We start from the raw sequence: 17,212 nt of genomic DNA, 5'->3' as shown, positions 1-17,212 counted from the left end.
CTCCCTTAGTTATAGAGAGGATAATTCATTTACCCAAAGGATTAATCTCCCTAGGCCTTCTTTTTCCAAAGTACCTTAGGCTTACATCCTTTTCTTAGGAAGTTCTCTTTCTATTTCACTCTATCTGGGTACATGTTGCATTGATACGTTGCCACCAGTGGATGACCCCCATCACTCAACTAAAGTGCTGCTCAAATTGTGGTCCCCAGACCCCTGCATCAGGATCACCAGACATTCCTGTTAAAAATGCTAGTTTGGGGGCACCTGGGTGGCTCAGGTGGTTAAGCATCTGACTCTTCATTTCAGCTCAGGTCATGATCTCAGGGTTGTGTGACTGAGCCCCGCAGCGACAGGCTCTGTGCTCAGCAGGGAGTCTACTTGACAGTCTCTCTCTCCCTTTGCCTCTTCCCCCACTCACGTGTGCTCTCCTTCTCTCTCTCAAATAAATCTCAAAAAAAAAAAAAAAAAAAAAGCTAGTTTCTGTGCATCCTAGGCCTTCCTTTTTGGAAAAAAATTTTAATTCCAGTATAATTAAGGTACAGTTACGTTAGATTCAGGTGTACAACAGAGTGATTCAACAATTCTATATAGATAGTACTCAGTGCTCATCATAAGTGCCCCTGCACCTATTTCATCCATCCCCCCAGCCACCTCCCTCTGATAACATTTGTTCTCTATATTTAAGACTGGTGGGAGGGGTGTAGGAAGGAAGAGTCTATTTTTTTGTCTTTTTTCTTTGTTCATTTCTTTTGTATCTTAAATTCCATAGATGAATGAAATCATACAGTATTTGTCTTCTCTGACTTATTTCACTTAGCATAATACCCTCTAGAACCATCCATGTCACTGCAAATGGCCAAGACTTTATTCTTTTTTAATGGCTACTCGAGTAATATTCCATTGTATATACATACATTTTCATCCACTTATCTACTATCGATGGACAATTGGGTTGCTTCCATATGTTGGCTATTATAAACAATACTGCAATAAACATAGGGGTGCACATGTCTTCGAATTAGTGTTTTTGTATTTTTTTTTTAATTTTATTATGTTAGTCACCATACAATACATCATTAGTTTTTGATGTAGTGATCCACAATCCATTGTTTTCGTATAACACCCAGTGCTCCATGCAATACATGCCCTCCTTAATACCCATCACCGGGCTAACCCATCTCCCCACCCCCTTCCCCTCTAAAACCCTGTTTGTTTCTCAGAGTCCATAGTCTCTCATGGTTCATCTCTCCCTCTGATTTCCCTCCCTTCATTTTTCCCTTCCTTCTCCTAATGTGCTCCATGCTATTCCTTATGTTCCACAAATAAGTGAAACCATATGATAATTGACTTTCTTTCTCTGCTTGACTTATTTCACTTAGCATAATCTCCTCCAGTCCCATCCATGTTGATGTAAAAGTTGGGTATTCATCCTTTCTGATGGCTGAGTAATATTCCATTGTATATATGGACCACATCTTCTTTACCCATGTGTTTTTGTATTCTTTAGGTAAATACTCAGTAGTGGAATTACTGGATCATATGGTAATTCTATTTTTAATTTTTTGAGGAACCTCCATACTCCTTTCCAGGGTGGCTCCTTTTTTTTTTTTTCCAAGGTATTTATCCAAAATATTTGGGTAATTTATAACAAAACCTATAAAGTATTCTTCAAAAAAAGAGTTCCAGGGGTGCCTGGCTGGCTCAGCAGAGCATGCGACTCTTGATCTCAGGGTCATGAGTTTGAGCCCCACGTTGGGTGTAGAGATTACTAAAAAAAAAAAAAAAAAAAGAGTTCCATAGCTGTTATACAGGGACCAGTTATTTCCAAGTTGACCTCAAGGTCTGACTTAACAGAATTCCAAGCAGAAGCAGTAATTATGTCTTCAATTTTGTGATGGATTTATTTATTTTAGAGTGAGCGAGCGAGTCGAGGAGAAGCAGAGGAAGAGAATCTTGAAGTAGACTCCCCACTGAGTGTGGAGCCCTACGCAGGGCTTGATCTCATGACCCTGAGGATCATGACCTGAACTGAAACCAAGAGCTGGATGCTCAATCAACTGAGCCACCCAGGCACCCCACTGTGATGCATTTTAATCTTGAATGTTACTACTGTCTTTATGATCAATATTCTATTTAATCTTTTCTATAAGAGCTTTCCATTTTAATAAGTATCAACGCCTGGTCCACTGACTGAAGCAATGAAATAACATTGACAGGGAATAAAACACTGCTTGTTTCCTCAAGTGCCAGAAATAGAAAACAATAAAATAAGTTTTTTTCTCAAGTTTGTGCTTCTATATGGTATTTGTCAGTCTGCTTATTCTGAGAATTACTGATGCATTTGTCTGACTCCATCACAAAACTATGCTGTAGGAGGCACCTTACTCTACTCAACTTCAATTCTCCCACACTACTGTTAATATATTGCACTTAGGTGCCCCCAATACTTTGAAATGAAATATATTTCCTTAAAAAAAAGAATCACTACTCAAATCTTATTCTGCTCTGGTTTGCTGCATGAGGGCCTAAACCACCGATTTTCAGTTAGGCAGGCAGAGGGATATGTCATTCACACAACCTAATTCAATATTGATAATATTTTTAGAAATTAAAATTCTTTTTGGGTAATTAAAATCATAGAGCATGAGTCCACCAAAAGAGAATACAGGTTAAAATATTGGTTTAAAATCAACATTATAAATGTCTTATTTTACCGAAGCAGGGTAGTCAAACATGGCCATAAATTTGCTTCTGAGCATAAGACTGTTGGGGGGGGGGGGTTATGGTCAATGTACCCCTCCAACTGTTACCAACACTAAGTGATGAAATAACCAACTGACCCCTTTTGAGTGAGAAGGCATGAGATCTTCCTCATTGGTTCCCACTTGAAAAGAAGGTATGACCCTGCCCATGGAGTTGGGTCATTTCCTATCTGTTTTCCAGCTCCTTTTTGTTTTATATAATCTGTCATAGAACTGATCACAAATAGTTTACACTCTTCCATAACAACTCTATATTTCCTCATTTCTCCTTGGATTTCTCAGTTTTGTTTTCTCTATTTTATTTTGCAATACTTTCTATCATGGACATTTTGGTGTTAGCTTTTGCTTTAAAATCACTTTGGCATTACCAACTTTTTTTTTCTTTCCTCTAAGAATTTAATCTTTGCTCATCTCCATTTCCCCCACAACTAATACCATGCTACAACTTTTGCTTGAAATGTGTCTCTGTAAACAACTTATGGGTGCAGTTTAGGATCTAAATCCAGTATGCGATTATACAGTTTTTGGATGAGTTAATTTTAGATATTCATATTTTTTTCTTTGAACTGATAAACTTGCTCTTTTCAAAAACAAAAATTTAAATAAGTTGTTCAACATTAAGAAAAGGAAAATCTAGGGGTGCCTGGGTGGCTCAGTCGTTAAGCGTCTACCTTCGGCTCAGGTCATGATCCCAGGGTCCTGGGATCGAGCCCCACATCGGGCTCCCTGCTCCGCGGGAAGCCTGCTTCTCCCTCTCCCTCTCCCCCTGCTTGTGATCCTGCTCTCACTGTGTCTCTCTCTGTCAAGTAAATAAATAAAATCTTTAAAAAAAAAAAAAAAAAAAAGGAAATCTTGGGGTGCCTGGCTTCGTCAGTTAAGTGTCTGCCTTCGGTTCAGGTCATAATCTCCAGGTCCTGGGATCAAGCCCCACATTGGGCTCCCTGCTCAGCAAGGAGCCTGTTTCTCTCTCTCCCCCTGCTTGTGCCCTCTCTCTCTCAAATAAATAAAGCTTTAAAAAAAAAAAAAGGAAAATCTTCCTAACTCAGCTCTATAAAGCAAATAATCTTTAACAATAAATAAAAACTGATGATGATGAGAAAGAACTAAAACCAAAACTAAAGACAGGGGCACCTGGGTGGCTCAGTCAGTTAAGCATCTGACTCTTGATTTTGACTCAGCTCATGATCTCAGGGTTGTGAGATTGAGGTCCATGTCAGGCTCTGTGCCCAGCACAGAGTCTGCTTGTCCCTCTCCCTCTGCTCCTCCCCCTGCTCATGTTCTCTCTCTCTCTCAAATGAATAAATGAATAAAATCTTAAAAAAAAAAAAAGACCAATCTCTTTTATAAGCACAAGCTTGAAAATCAACAAAAAATGAGTAAATACAATTTGATAACACATTAAAAATCCATTATGTCCAAGTAATATTTAATCTTAGGAATTTAAGAATGGTTCAATTAAAAAGAACATTAAAAATGAGACATCATGTCAAACAGACATTTCTCCAAACAAGATACACAAATGACCAACAAGCATATAAAGTTATTAAACATCACTCATTATTAGGGACATTGAAATAAAAACTGCAGCAAGATATCACCTCATACCCATCATGATTGCCAATATCAAAAAATAAAAAATAAGTGTTGGAGAGGTCATGGAGAAATTGGAACCTCTGTGCATTGTTGGGAATGTAAAATGCCACTATGGAAAACAGTATGGACGTTTCTAAAAAAAAATTAAATATAGAATTACCATAAGACCCAGCAATCCCAACTCTGGGTATATATCCAAAAGAATCAAAATAGGATCTTGAAGAGATATTGGCCCATCCATGTTCACCACAGCATTATTCACAATAGCCAAGTGGAAGCAATACAAATGTCCACTGATGGATGAATGGATAAATTTAAAAAATGTGATATATACATACACTGGAATATTATTCAGCCTTAAAAAAAGGAAATTCTATCACATGCTACAATGTGGATGAACCTTGAGGACATTAACTGAAATAAGCCAGCCACAAAGTACTGTGTATAATTCCACTCATATGTAGTACCTAAGTTGTTAAATTCATAAAAAAACGGAATGTAGAACAGAGGTTACTAAGGGCTCGGGGGAGGGAGGAAATGAGGAGATGGTGTGCAAGGTTACAGAGTTTCTGTTTTGCAAGATGAAAAGTTCTATAGATCTGTTGCACAATAATGTTGAATATACTTAACATTACTGAACTGTATACTTAAAAATGGTTAAAATGTTGTGGTTTTTACTACAGTTAAATTTTTTTATTTTATTTTATTATTATTATTTTTTTAATTTTTTAAAGATTTTATTTATTTATTTGACAGAGAGAGAGACAGCGAGAGAGGGAACACAAGTAGGGGGAGGGGGAGAGGGAGAAGCAGGCTCTCTGCGGAGCAGGGAGCCCGATGTGGGGCTCGATCCCAGGACCCTGGGATCATGACCTGAGCCGGAGGCAGACGCTTAACGACTGAGCCACCCAGGCACCCCTAAATTTTTTTATTTTAAAAGGAGCACAACCACTATGGAAAACAGTATGAAGGTTCCTCAAAAAATTAAAAATAGAAATACCATTATGATCCAGCAATTCCACTCTAGGTATCTACCTAAGGAAAATAAAAACACTAATTCAGAAAGATATGTGCACTGTGCACCCATTGCTCACTGCAGCATTATTTACAGCAGTGAAGATATGGAAACAACCTAAGTGTCTGCTGATGAATGGATAAAGATGATGTGTGTGTGTGTGTGTATGAATATATACGTACATATGTGTATACATACATTTCACTTTTAAGTGGAATCTAAACAACAAAATACAACAAAACAAAACCCAGACTCATTGATACTGAGTGGTGGTTGCCACAGGGGAATGGGTTGGGGGCAGGGTGAAATGGGTGAAGGGAATCAAGAGATACAAACTTTCAGTTATAAAACAAATATGTCATGGGAATGTGATGTACAACATGGGGAATAGTCAATAATATTGTATTAACTTTGCACAGTAACACATGGTAACCAGACCTACTGTGCTAATCAGTTAGCAATGTATACAAATGTTGAATCACTACGGTATACACATGAAACAGAATATAGTTGGGAACCTGGGTGGTTAAGCGTCTGACTTTGACTCAGGTCATGGTCTCAGGGTCCTGGAACTGATCCCTGCATCAGGCTCCCTGCTCAGTGGGGGGTCGGCTTGTCCCTCTCCCTCTGCCCCTCCTCCCACTCATGCACACGCTCTCTCTCAAATAAAATCTAAAAAAAAAGAAAGAAAGAAAAAAAAAAAAAGAAACAATACTGTCAATTACACTTCAATTAAAATTTTTTTAAAGGGTGCCTGGGTGGCTCAGTCAGTCAAATGTCCGACTCTTGATCTCAGCTCAGGTCTTGATCTCAGGGTCGTGAGTTCAAACCCTGCACTGGGCTTCACGCTGGGTGTGGAGCCTACTTAAAAATAAAAAAATTTAAAAATTAGAAAAAAAATTTAAGGGAAAAAAAGACATGTTAACAAGAAAAAATTTAACATTTAAAGATGTCAAAAAAGAATGATAGCGGTTTATGAACCTACATATGTGATAAAATTGCACAGAAAATACACACACAAAAATGAGTACACATAAAATTAGTGATATATGAATGAGCTCTATAGATTGTATCAATGCCAATCTCCCAGCTATGGTATTGTGTTGTAATTAATGTATGCTGTAATGTATGATTGTAACACAAGATGTTACCAGAGAGGGAAACTGGGATCTCTCTGTATTATTTCTTACAACTGCATGTGATTCTACAATTATCTCAAAATAAAAAGTTTAATTTAAAAAAGCATCCATCAACAGAGGAGTGGTGCTCCATACAGTGAAATACTCTGCAGCTAAGAAAAGGAATGACATATAAAGATCTCCAAGATCTGTTAAGTGGAAAAAAAGCAAGGTGTAGCAGTGGATAACATGCTATATTTTTCTAGTAAATAATATAAGATATATATTAGCATTTGCTTGTGTTTGCATAAAGGAAGTCTGGAAGGATACACAAGGAAGTAAACAAGTGGTGGTGTAGACACAGAATGCCAGGCTATGCAAAACCCTTCACTGTACACCTCTTGATTGAAGAGCCATGTGAACCTCTTCAAATCAAACAAACAAACAAACTTCTTAATTAGGGGAAAAAATGTACAGGAGAAATACTAGTGGAATACTGGAATACCTTTAAAGGAGGAAGCACAATTATTTGAAATTCCTGACCAATACAAAAATACTTGAAAAATAATTATTGGAAAGAGGTGCAAAATATCTTTTTATTTTATCTTTTTTTTAAAAAGATTTTATTTATTTGACAGAGAGAGACACACAGAGAGAGGGAACACAAGCAGAGGGAGTAGGAGAGGGAGAAGCAGGCCTCCCACGGCGCAGGGAGCCCGATGCGGGGCTCGATCCCAGGACCCTGGGATCATGACCCGAGCCGAAGGCAGACGCCTAACGACTGAGCCACCCAGGCGCCCCGAGGTGCAAAATATCTTTACTTAACCTTGTTCCCACCTGAGAGAATAGTGTGCTCTCTCTCTCTCAAATAAAATCTTTAAAAAAATTGGAATTGGGTATATTATTTCTCTCTCTTTCACACCTCCCCCCCAAAAAGGGGGAACTTTTATCCAGTCTGGGGTTAATATTTGCTATGTATCGAGGGCTATTTTAACAGGATACAAACATTTTAAATAGTACTTTGTTCTTGAGGAACTCAAGCTATTGACAGCCGTCATCTTATGTAAACGTAGCCTCAATTTCCAGATGAATCCTGAGATCCATAAATCGTGGGGAACAGGCATAGGTCAAGGCTGGAGGTGAGCACACTCAATATTCAAAACAAATTCCTATTATTCAGCAATTAAAGGGAATGAACGTGATATAAACAACACAGAGGAATCTCAAAATAATTATGCTGAGTAAAGCCAGACTACCAGAAAAGTACTTCCATTCATATAAAATGCAAACTAATCTTTGGGGACAGAAGCAGATCATAGGGGTTGCTGGGAGCTGGTGAGGAGGGGCGCTGGTGGGATGGAAGAACTACACAAATGGAGACCAAGTAACTTTGGAAGTGATGAATATGTTCCTTATCTTGGTTGTGCTGATAGATTCATGGGTGTATAATATGTCAAAATATAAACTGTACACTTTAAATATGTGCTCCCTGGATATGTGGTCAATTCCTGGGACAGGGTGGATGGGAACAGATAGATTCCAGAAACATATCTGATCAGTGAATGTGGAAGTAGAAGCCCACAAAATTCTGGAGTAGGTTATTTAACAGATGTTTTGTGATCACTTAGGGAAGAAAAGGGAACCAGCATGAGTCAATTATGAACAAGTCATGCTAAACTAACTTCATTTCCTGTTTTGATAGGGTTACCACAACAACACGAGAATGACGCCAGAGCTGTGGTGGACTCAAGCCGCACTTGTCAAGTACTTCCCATTTATGAGATTTCATGTTAGGATTGGTGACAAAAACAAGTAACGATCCTGCCCTTAAGAAGCTAAGAAACATGAACAGGAACAGACAACATAGACTGCCTTTAACATAGTAAAGCACTTCTGAAACAAAAGGCAAAGCTGGATTTGGAAACAAGGGTATTAGGAGAGGATTAAAAGATGAGACCTATAGAAACCATATCCTGAAGGATGAGCAGGCTTCTGAAAGAGGTGCAAGGGCACCAAGAAAGGCAAGAGGTAACACATGGAGAGGAAAACAAGCAGAACATCTATGGGGACCCCTGGCCACACCCAACTGAGCCCCTCTCCACAAGGAGGTATTTATGGGGTCTGGAGAACATGCCCATCCGGAGCCCCAGAATTCCCTACTGCCTGAGTCTGCTTCCAAGGCTGTGCAAGCCTCTTACACAGCAGCTCTGCTGAGAGGAGAATGTTCCTCCAGTTTCTGTACCACAGAGTGGCCAAAGGGCAGCTGTTTGCAGGGTGTGCACTGCACCTGGACTGTCATGTCAAGCTGGGTGTCCCATTTATGAGACACACACAAGCTCAAGCTCATGGCAGGGCAGGCTCGGGCCGGGAAGAGAAGAGGGCTGTGCTGGAGGCCTGCTTTCCTGGAACTGCTGGCACGGAACTCCAAGAAGCTCAAGAATTTTCCATTTGAAGCTGATCTTTTTTTTTTTTTTTTTTAAGATTTTATTTATTTATTTGAGAGAGAGAGCACAAGCACAAGTAAAGGAAGTGGCAGAGGGCAGAGGGAGAAGGAGACTCCCTATTGAGCAGGGAGTCCAATGCAGGGCTCAATCCCAGGACCCCGAGACCATGACCGGGTGGAAGGCAGACCTTAACCGACTGAGCCACCCAGGTGCCCCAATTTGAAGCTGATCTTACAGGTCTTTAAAAGGTTTATCTGTGTGATAGCAGGAGAGACTATATTGTATTTAAGGTTTCTTAATTTGATGTATATGGTACATGGGGCTCCATCTGTATTATTTTTTCCCCCAGTTGTATTCTTTTTTTTTTTCTAAGATTTTATTTATTTATTTGACAAAGAGAGACAGTGACAGAGGGAACACAAGCAGGGGGAGTGGGAGAGGGATGTGAGGCTCGATCCCAGGACCCTGGGATCATGACCTGAGCCGAAGGCAGACGCTTAACGACTGAGCCACCCAGGCGCCTCCCCCCGCCCGCCCCCCAGTTGTATTCTTGACACAGGCCTTGCACACATTAGAGCTGGGTTTGAGAAGTACACAATGAAGACTGGGGCGGGGGGGGGGGGGGGCACAAGGACAGTCTTGAACTTCCTGATTTTAAAGATCTAAGAATGCTTGTGGGTGATTCAGATGGAGAAATGAAGGTTCTCTTCTTCCAAGAGCATTAAGGAGAGATCAAAGTTGAGAATAAGGTATGGGAATCTTTAACAGAAGCCAGTTGGGTAGGGGCACCTGGGTGGCTCCATGGGTTAAGCATCCAACCCTGGGTTTCAGCTCAGGTCATGATCTCAGGGGCGTGAGATCGAGTCCCGCATCGGGCTCCTGGTTTACCAGGGAGTCTGCTTAAGATTTTCTCTCTCCCTCTCTGCCCCTCACCCTGCTCATGCACACACATGCATACTCTCTCAAATAAATCAATCTTAAAAAAAAAAAGCCAACTGGGCAGCACTACTGAGGAGAGGGATGTCGTGAAAAGAGGTCTGAGGATAGAATTCACAACAGTGAAGAGGAACTGGCTAAAGAGAGAAAGTAGTGTAAGTAATAATGGAATGAGAACCCTTGTTGTAAAACTCCAAAACCACATGCTAAACCACAGACAAGAACCAGGAGAGGGTGGTGTTTCAGAAGCTAAGGAAGGAAAGAGTTCCAAACAGGAGAGACTAAGAAAGGTAAAAACTGCAAAGCAGTTACTGAATCTGCAATGAGATGATGTGTGGTAATGTGGGTGTAAGTAAGTAAATGGAGGGGAATGGCGACAGCAGTGGGAAAAGTACAGCTGACTGTTTTTTAAAGAAGGCAAGGAGGAGGAGAACAACTAGCAAATCCAGGTGAACAACTGAGAGGCACAGGGTGTTATGAAAGCAGTGCGTGGTCGGAGGCTGGGGGACCAGGTGAGGTGAAAGGAAAAGGCCCCCTAGAGCTAGCCAGGGGGATGAGAGAGAGTGCTTTTCAAGCAAAGCATGTGCAAAGGTACAGAGGCCTGAAGGAACCTGGGGCAATGGAGTGTGGGGTATGGGGGGACATGCTGGGGTTGAGGCTGGAGGTATAAGATTAGAACAGAATTTGGTATGGGGGAAACAGTAACTTTACAGTGGAGAAATCCAACAGATACCACCTACACCAAGTGATAACAGTTCATACCCTTAGTGGTAACACGTGAATATTGTCAAACAAGGGCATTTCACCTCTGTGATATTCTTTCCCAACACCTATAACCCCAGTCTAATAATGAGAACATCAGATAAACCCAAATTGAGGGACATTCTACAAAATACTTGAGCAGTACTCCTTAAAACCATCAAGGTCAGGAAAAGAAAGTGTGAGAAACAGTCCCAGACCAGAGGAGATGAAGCCAACATGACAACTAAATGCATATGGTACCTTGGGAACAGAGCAGAAAAGTGAAATCTGAATAAAGTCTGGAGTTTAGCTAGAACATGCTAACATTGGTTTCTTAGTTTTGATAAACTTACTATAGAAATGTAAGATGTCAACATCAGGAGAAATAAAGTGGGTGGGGGCACATGGGAACCCTCTGTACTATATTTGCAACTTCTCTGCAAACCTAAATTTACTCCAACATAAAAGTTTATCAAGTATGATTCAATAAAAATAATTTATTTGAAAAAGTAAAAAAAAAAAAAAAGTTCATCTGAAAAAGGTATTCCACTAAATGATAACTCCAAAGCTAATGAAGTGATTAGCATGTAGATAATATGGGCTAAATTTAATAAATAATTCATAAGTACATATTTTAACCTCCTATAAGTGCATGTTTGACAGAATTAAAATATTCCTAAAAAGGTAACTGAAAACTTTACCTAACTGAACTTTTTTTTAAAAAAAAGATTTTATTTATTTATTTGAGAGAGAGAGAGAGAGAACGAACGGTGGGGAGGGGCAGAGGGAGAGAAAGAAGCAGATTTCCCTCTGAGCAGGAAGCCCGCTGCGGGGCTTGATCCCAGGACCCTGAGATCATGACCTGAGCCGAAGGCAAACGCTTACTGAGCCACCTAGGCACCCCTACCTACCCTAATTGAACTTTGTAAGTTAAATTCCACCTCGGGCGCCTGGGTGGCTCAGTTGGTTAAGCGACTGCCTTCGGCTCAGGTCATGATCCTGGAGTCCCAGGATCGAGTCCCACATCGGGCTCCCTGCTCGGCAGGGAGTCTGCTTCTCCCTCTGACCCTCCCCCCTCTCATGTGCTCTCTCTCTCTCTCTCATTCTCTCTGTCTCAAATAAATAAATAAAATCTTTAAAAAAAAAAAAAAATTCCACCTCAATCATTTGATAAACGTTTACTAATAAATATCTAACATAGCCTATTCATTGCAAATTGAAATAAATAAAACATTCCACCTGTCTTTCTCCCTTTGAGCATCCTTAAGAACAGGGATGATAGGGTGCCTGGGTGGCTCAGTTGGTTAAGTGGCTGCCTTCAGCTCGGGTCATGATCCCAGGGTCCTGGGATCAGGCCTCACATCAGGCTCCCTGCTCAGCGGGGAGCCTGCTTCTCCCTCTCCCCCTGCTTGTGCTCTCTCTCTTTCTGTTAAATAAGTAAAGTCTTAAAAAAAAAAAAGAATAGGGACAATAAATGAAGATATATACTGCAGCACTACCTAAAAGAACAAAGCTTGTATTGCCAAACGTAAGGATTAATACATTATGGAATATTAACAGGTCATTGTGCAGCTATTAAACTGAGTATGAATACCATATTAACTAGAGGTAAGATTCAAAATAAAATCAAAGACTGAAGGGCACCTAGGTGGCTCAGTCGTTAAGCTTCTGCCTTCGGCTCAGGTCATGATCCCAGGGTCCTGGGATTGAGCCCTGCATCAGGCTCCCTGCTTTGCAGGAAGCCTGCTTCTCCCTCTCCCATTCCCCCTGCTTGTGTTCCCTCTCTCGCTGTGTCTCTCTCTGTCAAATAAATAAATAAAATCTTTAAAAAAAAAAATCAAAGACTGAAGCTTAAAATATCTAGAGGAGGCAATTTATGAAACAAGCTAAGATGATGGCATCATGAGTGATTTAAGACATAATTTAAATTATCTTTTGTCTCACCATTTCTGTCTACTCCATTGGGAGAAAAAAATAACCAATAAAGTGTAGGTTATATAAAACAAGACAGCTTAAAATAAGGCAATAACCTGAGATTTAAATGAATTCCTAAAGTTCTAAATACCTTCACAGGCTTTTGCTTCTAGCCATGACAAAGGAACACAGGCTGATTTACTCTCCAACCTTAAACAATGAAAAAAATCCAGACAGTATGTATGTGAAACAAGTTTTTGGACACCCAACAATGGCCAACACAGGGCAGCTTACTGCCTGGAGTTTCCAGACTGCAATGCATAGAGGTGAAGACCAATGGAGCCTGGCTGAGTCTAGGACAGAATTCAAACTTGGAAAAGTCAGGTAAGAATTTGCCAGGCCGGGGCGCCTGGGTGGCTCAGATGGTTAAGCATCTGCCTTCGGCTCGGGTCATGATCCCAGGGTCCTGGGATCGAGCCCCACGTCTGGCTCCTGGCTCAGCGGGGAGCCTGCTTCTTTCTCTGCCTCTCCCCCTGCTCGTGCTCTCTCTCTCTCTCTGTATCCCTGTGTCTTGAGTGAATAAATAAAATCTTTAAAAAAAAAAAAGAATTTGCCAGGCAAAGTCTAGGACAGGAGAGAACCTCAGAGAAGGTTGAGGAGATCAGCAGATGGGTTCCCTTCGAGTCTTCAGCTGAGTAATGATCAGAAGCACATGCATGATGAAATTCCAAGGCTGGGGAAGAAGCCACACAGGCCCAAAAATATGCTTAAAAGTAAGTTTTGAAAGAATTGAACTGTACCTTAGTTGCATCCCAGAGAAAAAGCCCCAAAATATTTAAAGTAATACCAAAAAAATCTAGCACTCAGTAATGTAAAATCCACAATGTCTTACATCTAATCAAAACTTACCAATATTCAAAAAAGTAGGAAAATACATCCATAATGAGAAAGCCAGTAATAAAAAAAGACCCAGAAATTAGAGGTGATAGAATAGACAAGAATATAAACAATTATAAAAATAACAAGAAAAAGAAAGTAGAGCATGATAAAGAGAAATGGAAGGTATAAAAGACTCAAACTGAATTTCTAGAGATGAAAAAAATACAATGGTTGGAATTAGGAACAGATTACACACTAAAAAAAACCTGGTGACTTAGCAGACACAGCAATAGAAACTAGTCAAAATGTAATACCAAGAGAAAAAAGACTGGGCATGGGGGAAAAACAGCACCAGTGAGCTGTGGGACAAGATCAAGTGGCTTCACATACATTTAATTGGAATCTAACACCTTCACAAGTATAAAATCTGAGAGAAAGTAAATACTTATTTCTATAAAAGTACTGAAAAAAAGAAACACAAGTTCTCTCTCAACACTGGTTAAAACTAAGCAATAGGCACTAGCTAAAAGAGGAAAGACAATGTCATTACAACAGAGAGTGAAAATGTATTCTGACGTCCAAGTAAAAGCCCAGAGTGGTTGCAGCTGCATACTTAAAATATATATCTTGGACTATAAAAGGAAACAATTATTTACAGATTCCCACTTGGACACACAGGAATACTTTTATATATTCTGGACTCTGAGAAACAGAAGAACCATTTCAAATCTGCTGTTTGCCAACTAGGACTGACAGCAACAGTCTTCTTTGGGGGGAAAAACAAGTGGAGAAAATACAGCCTTCTCTAAATTGCCATATGAAAACTTTACCTTTTATACTTTAAAAAAGCATTACTTCAAAATCTCAAGATTTCTAGGGGCACCTGGGTGGCTCAGTCAGCCAAGCGTCTACTCTTGCAGTTTTGGGATCGAGCCCCCTCCATGCTCAGGGAGAAGTCTGCTTGAGATTCTCCCTCTCCCTCTGCCCTTCCCGCTCTCTCGCATATAAATAAATAAATCTTTAAAATATTTTCAGATTTCTAATTATTTGGTTCTTAAGAGTTTAGGAGCTAAATTTTATTCTTAAGACGTTATTCATTTGGATAGCTTTACCTTTGTGGTATAGTTCCTTTCACTGATAGTATTTCTTTGTTTCTTACAACATTAGTATCCCTCCCCCTTGCTATCTTGAATGTACCTGCTTTTTCCTAGGTACATTTGGGCCTGAAAGTAGGGTGCTCCACACTATTACCATTTTCCAGTGCTAGTAGTGCCCGTATAAGCTCAGCAAGCAGTAAGCCAACTTGATCCCTACAGCTACACTTCCAATACCGCTAACTGCATTCTTAACACAAGCTGTCTAGGCTTTGAACTGCTCCGCAGAACTTTTCATACCGCCGGCTTCTGATCACATCTCCTCTCCGTTCTAAGTCATATTTACTATGGTGTAAAAAGCAACAACAGTTAACATTGTTGCTACAGTATTTTCAACTCTTGCTTGCCCCACCTCAAGGTTTCTGTTTTCCGTGTATGTTATATTTGAAGCAGTAAGTACTGATCAGCAATTAAAGCACATTAAAAATGTGGAGGAAAAAGAATTCTTAGAACTTGATGGCTTTGTTTTATAAAAAAATGGGCATGCCTGGGTGGCTAGGTCGGTTGAGCATCTGATTCTTGATCTCAGCTCAGGTCTTGATCTCAGGGTTGTAGATCAAGCCCCATGTTGGGCTCCATGCTGGACGTGGAGCCTTTTTAAATGACTGAGAGTACTCTAAATCTACCATGTCTATCAGGATTCAAGGTGGGTTTTTGGGTGACCAAGTATAAAGGATAAGAAATATCTACTAAATCATTTTCTCATTGTGCTCTTGTGCTCTGATGTAAAACTGATAACCATTCAAACCAAGATCAAAACAATATTCTAAGTATTAATCATTTATGCACTCACTTTACATTATGCTTGCTTATACTTACTGATATATTGCTTTGCCTTGTTTCCTTCATGTACATCACTCAAAATGTTTATAGTTTACTTATACTAGGAACTAAGTGGTGGTGATAATAAAAAGTTTATGAACAATTCTTTTTTAATAAGTGCTACAATTTATTGAGTGCTTATTGTATGTCAGGCATTGCTCTGTGTTACTATCTGTGGATCTTTTTCAGAAGGTGGTATTTTTTTAAAAAGCAGGCACAATTTAAAAATAGGCAGTATATGAGAAAGGCTTGTAGGAAGGAGCTGTAGGAGCTAAAGCATGGAAGGCTGAGTACAAGTGCTGAGTCCTTCCATATGGCTGGAGCTTAGGACCCAACTAAGGAAAGAGCAAAACGTGATGTCAGACTGAGAAAGCTGAGAAATCTGTACTTTCTTCTTCTAATTGAATCCTCAGGCCCTGAGAGTGACACTATCAGAAATATGGTATAAAAGTGAAGAACGGGATGCCTGGGTGGCTCAGTAGGTTGAGCGTCTGCCTTCGGCTCAGGTCATGATCCCAGGATCCTAGGATCGCGTCCCACATTGGGCTCCTTGCTTGGTGGGGAGCCTGCTTCTCCCTCTGCTTGTGCTCTCTCTCTCTCTGACAAATAAATAAATAAATAAATAAATTCTAAAAATAAATAAAGTGATGAAGGGGGCTAAACCTAGAAACAGAAAGACCAATGACAAGACTACAATTGTAATTCTTGAAATACTTATACTCTTCACTACTTTGAAATTACAGTAGTTATTAGACCTGCTGCTTGATCTTGTTATTTAAGGCATTAATAAAAAGGCACATATATCAGGATTAAGAGTACAACTTATCATGATGAGCACTGAGTAATGGATAGAACTGTTGAATCACTGTACTGTACACCTGAAACTAATATAACACCACATATTAACTACACTGGAATTAAAATAAAATCTTACATAGTTTGTTCCACTGACTCCCTAAAAGATCCACAGCACAAAAAGATTAAGAAGTCTTGTTACTATGGCAATTTACAGATTCACTGCAAGTGACAAAGACAGAACACTAATATAGAAATTTATATTCAAGAGAGATAGGACGGGGGGGGCGCCTGGGTGGCTCAGTTGGTTAAGCGACTGCCTTCGGCTCAGGTCATGATCCTGGAGTCCCAGGATCGAGTCCCGCATCGGGCTCCCTGCTCAGCAGGGAGTCTGCTTCTCCCTCTGACCCTCCTCCTTCTCATGCTCTCTGTCTCTCATTCTCTCTCTCTCAAATAAATAAATAAAATCTTTAAAAAAAAAAAAAAAGAGAGAGATAGGACAGGAGCACCTGGGTGGCTCAGTCGGTTAGCCCCCACCTTCGGCTCAGGTCATGATCTCAGAGTCCTGGGATTGAGGCCCGCATTGCACTGGGCTCCCGACTCAGTGGGGAGTCTGCTTCTCCCTCTCCCCCCCAATGCTCTCTCTCAAATAAATAAATAAAATCTTAAAAAAAAAGAGAGAGAGAGAGAAAGGACAGTTTAGGATCTTGAAGGAGGCATACTGGATAACCTTAAAAACATGTGTTTAACATTCAAATGTTAAAATTAATTTTATTTATTCATCAAATATCTATTAACCATCCACACTGCATTGACTGCTATGGAAACAGCAGTGAAAATAGAAAGCTCCCTTCTATCATTAACCTTATACAATATGGGGGAACTATAAAGAAACTGCATTAATATATATTTACATAATAGGATATATATTATATGACTATATAAATTATGATGGATACCAAGGAAAAATGCAAATGGTATAATTAATGTTGTCATGGATAACTAGACAACTTAGTTTAAATGGTTTAGAGAAGGTTTT

General features: G+C 39.9%; 1 protein-coding gene across 1 annotated transcript in view; it reads right to left on the bottom strand.

Annotated features, from left to right (window-relative positions):
- Positions 1–17,212, bottom strand: part of MAPK1 (mitogen-activated protein kinase 1) — a 110,735-nt gene that overhangs the window by 45,924 nt on the left and 47,599 nt on the right. The window lies entirely within an intron of this gene.

The sequence above is a fragment of the Phoca vitulina genome, unplaced genomic scaffold (genome assembly GCF_004348235.1).
Source record: "Phoca vitulina isolate PV1807 unplaced genomic scaffold, GSC_HSeal_1.0 scaffold100, whole genome shotgun sequence".
In the NCBI taxonomy this organism is placed as follows: domain Eukaryota; kingdom Metazoa; phylum Chordata; class Mammalia; order Carnivora; family Phocidae; genus Phoca; species Phoca vitulina.
Note: the sequence above shows the minus strand (reverse complement) of the source record. Positions and strands in the feature narration are given on the sequence as shown.